General features: G+C 39.0%; 1 protein-coding gene across 1 annotated transcript in view; it reads right to left on the bottom strand.

Annotated features, from left to right (window-relative positions):
* The window catches only part of LOC109837174 (cytochrome P450 86A22-like), a 1,846-nt gene extending 1,433 nt beyond the window's left edge, over positions 1-413 (bottom strand). The window contains 1 exon segment of the mRNA XM_020405302.1: positions 1-413. This exon segment is cut by the window's left edge and continues 742 nt beyond it. The gene's annotated coding sequence lies outside the window, so the exon portion shown is untranslated.

The following is a 4,090-nucleotide window of genomic DNA, read 5'->3' as shown; positions in this document are numbered from 1 at the left end:
TCTCGCCGTCGGAGTTGAAGATGCCGTCGCCGAGGAGCTCGTGGAACACGGCGTGCCAAGTAGGCCCCTTGGGGTAGTTTTCAAATTTTGTCTTGAGGATGTGCTCCAGGTTTCTCGGGTCGCAGGTGACGGTGACGAGGCCTTGCTTGCGCGCGAGGAACGGGATTGCGCAGATGCAGGTTTGGTAAGTCCCGCCGGCTGCACGCAGGTTGTCGGCGATGCCAGTAGTGCATTCGCTTCGGCGTTGTGGACCAGGCCCGGTAGGCTGCCGAGCACGGGCCAGACTCGTGGGCCGGCCCGTAATGCCGGGACTAGGCGGGAGTACCATAGGAAATATGCTGCTACGAAGGCTAGTGCAGCTAGTAAACATCGCGAAGTCCATGGCTGGTGGGGGTGGGGGGGGGGGGGTAAAGTGTAATTGGGTGATGGAGGCTGGAGAAGTGATGAGAGTTTATAGAGGGAGGTGAGAAGGGAGGGGAGGGGAGCATTTAAGAAGGCCGAGACTGGTTGTGTTGTAGCTGTTCATGGCGCATAAAAACTTGGGCAATTAATGTTGTCAGGGTTAGTTGAGGGTGCAATTTTAATTCAGTGCTATGTGCACAATGAACTCCACCAATGGGAGGGCGACACGTGGATCTTGCTAAAACTTGACGAGGGGAGGGCCTAACTGTTGAGATGGGAGGTAGGGCTCCTCGGAGGCCAGCATTGAATGAGGAGTGTAAATGGGATTGGTGTGGAAGTGAAAGAAAATAAAGAGAGGGGTTGCATTTAAAAGTTTAGAGAGAGAGAGAGAGAGAGGGAGAGATGAAAATGGATATGAGTGAACGCTTCAACAGAGAAGAGATATAGATGAAAATTGGCCAACAGTTTTGAGGAGGGCCATTTGGGTGTGAGCCGTTTGGAGTTGGGTCACCGACCCCACCAAAGAAAAAATTCTCATATAACGTGAAGAAGTAATAATAATAATAATAATAATAATAATAATAACAATCGTTTATTGTGCAACTGACATCACGCACAGGGATTTTGCTTGCGATTTGGAATGAGGTAGAAATATTGGAATACTATGTATTATTATTGAATGGAGCATTTGGCGTCGTCTTAAGTTCTTGGGGTTGTAGGTTGAGATATGGGAGGGTGTTGTAACTACCGAAATGACACCTAGGAGAAGACAATAGGATAAGGGAGCTTAATTCAAAATTTGCTAAGATTAAGTCATGGATCCATGTACAACGGATTCGGATCCGTACCCGGTACGATCGTGGGTTTGATTTATGTCGGAAAGCCGGATTCAAACGGATCGGATTCACGTGCATGGGCGCACGGCACGCGCAGTCCGATATTGTATTGACATGTGGTATTCAACACAAATATGAGAGCAGTGCTTTCCTCTCAACGCGGCTCGACGAAGACGCGTACGTGGATCCTATCGCTCGGTCCTAAAACTCGATAGCATGAAAAGAGAGCCGTATATATACTATGCTAGACGTGGGAAAGAATGTTTAATATGGATTCGGATCCTCTCCACTATAAAAAAAACAGTGGAGAGACCACTACATAATCACGACCATTGATTATGTAGTTAATGGTTATGATTTTTTCTTTTAGTGCAAATTAGGAATGAGTGCAATACACGGGGGTATGGTAAGTATTAGATTTAGATTGTATCATAACCGCTTACTAAATAATCAACGATTGAGATTAAAAACAGTGGTCTCTCCACTACTTTTTTGTAGTGGAGAGGATCCAAATCCGTTTAATATATTCACTTCAATGTCAAAAGTAACTTATGGAATCATTTAATCTTGAATGTTATTGAAATTTAATCAAAAGTAAGTCATGATGTAACTTACGCATTTAAAAACACTTTATCTTTATGCTGTTATTATTGAAGCATATGAAGATTTCTTGTGTGTCATGTATAACTCACATTATCATAGTGTAATTAAGATGTACGTAGTTCTTTTAATTAACTTTATTAACTAGTTTAAACTATTACCATATTGCCTATTGAGATTAAACAATTATATGAATTTAATGACATGTTTGATATAGGTATAGCTTTCTATATATGTTGCTGAATGGAAAAAAGGGTAATATCTAATATGGTTGATAAAGTCAATATGTTGTTCAGTTTAACCTTTAGAAAAGTATACCTCATCATGCTAAAAAGGCAAAATTTAAAAGTTAAAAGGAAAATCAGTAACTTCTTTTTTTTATAGAACTTTTATTAAGAAGAGAAAATAATACAAAATATACATGAAAAAGAAGAGAGAGAACAGGATGAAGCCACGAAGGAATGATATAAGATAAAAGACCAGAAGAAGAAAAGGACTAATGTTGCTTTTTGAATCAAGGTATCACATCGCTTCGAATCAAATATCTACTCTGCTGTAGGATAATGTACTTATACCAAGAGGAATCTCGCAGTATACCGTTGATCAACAAATAGTATCTTCATCTTTGTCTTTATTCTGAACCTCCCTCTCGTCCTATTCATTCCAAATGTAGGAGTAGCACGTAAGTACAACACAATCCCCTTGATTAACAAGATGCGAGGAGATCTGGCGCTAAGAGTCTTTAAAGAGTTGAAGCAGATGAAGGAAGTGCATGGATTGGAGCAGTAGCCGTGAATGGGGTCTCATATACGTACTAACAGTGTAAGATCAGTGAAGGAAAATGTGATCATATATTGGACTATTGTTAAACAAGACATATTTAGAATTATGCGGCCAGTTCCTCTTCGCAAGATTATTGAGGGCGAGTAATTTATTACATATTAATGCTAGCCATGCACGTTAAGAATTTTTACCCTTGAGCAGAGTCGGTGTGGACTAAAATTGACGGAGAGGAGATGATCTGAAAATTATTGTTGATGGAATGATAAAGTGATTTAACTGTGAACACGCACTTTGTATTGAGTTTTGAAAGACTACCATCTGATCTCTCGGTCCAACTATGTGAATTTAAGATGTTAAGGAGATGCGCGTATGTGAGAAAAAAAAAAAGAGATGGCAGCGACCGCCTAAACTCGGGGAATTCGTAGACGAAGAGACTACTACTGTGACTATACAAATTAAGAAGAGAGGGCGACGTGCACTACTTGCCGGTCGTTAAGAAAAAGAGCATAAGATCGATTTCGTGCTAGGTTAGTATCCTATCTCATTTAAATGCGCGTACGTTCACATGTAATGTAAGTATGAGTATGATCATTTCTATCTTTTTATCTACTTGCATGCACTTTTTGGAGAAAAAAAAATGGTATCTTGATGTGAGAGGTACCAACTGTGACGAGCACCCATGCGTATTGGTCTGGATTGGAAATATGTTTTGATCCACTTAATTTAATTGGCCAATTTCACAAAACCGCCATAAGTTTTGTGGTTTTTCACTTAACGCCCAAAAGGTTTAAATTTTCACTTGACCCGAATAAATCTGGGAATCTGGAAATTCCAAAATCTGAAAATTTTTAGAAAATTCTCGTTTAGCATCAATGGACATAAAATAGCATCAATTTAGAGTTACGAAGAAAAAGATCACTAAAAACAAATTTCAAAGATTTGGAACGTGACCGAGAGCGAGCACGAACATGAGTAGAGATAAAAAATGTTTAGGGTGGAAAATATGAAAGAGGACGTGATAAATATTAGGGATATTTTGTCCTCTTTCATATTTTCCAACTTTTGGGGACCCCAACTATGAAAGAGGACATAAAAGTTTTTTTTAATCCTCGGTTTTGCGAATTTTACCATTTTAAAAAGATTGCTTATATTTCAATTCTAAAGGGAATTGACATTAAATTATACATCATTCTCTTTGTTCGTTTATTATTGAAAATTTACATTGTAAGGAATAACATTGAATTTGGATATAAGAAATCTAAGCTCAGATAAATTTTCCTAACTCGATAAATAGGATTATCTACCCTCATCTTGATATAGTAAAGATAAATTACACGTGACACTGGATGTAACCTGTCACTTGAGTTAAGGATGTGATATTTCCTTTCCTTGAATAACGATATTTCCAATTTGCAATAGCGGATGCCGTTCTCTCCTAGACCTTTTCCAAAATTTTAAAAAGAAGTAAT

Source organism: Asparagus officinalis, chromosome 4 (assembly GCF_001876935.1).
Source record: "Asparagus officinalis chromosome 4, Aspof.V1, whole genome shotgun sequence".
Classification (NCBI taxonomy): Eukaryota; Viridiplantae; Streptophyta; class Magnoliopsida; order Asparagales; family Asparagaceae; genus Asparagus; species Asparagus officinalis.
The sequence above is the reverse complement of the archived record's forward strand: the minus strand, read 5'-3'. Positions and strand labels throughout refer to the sequence as shown.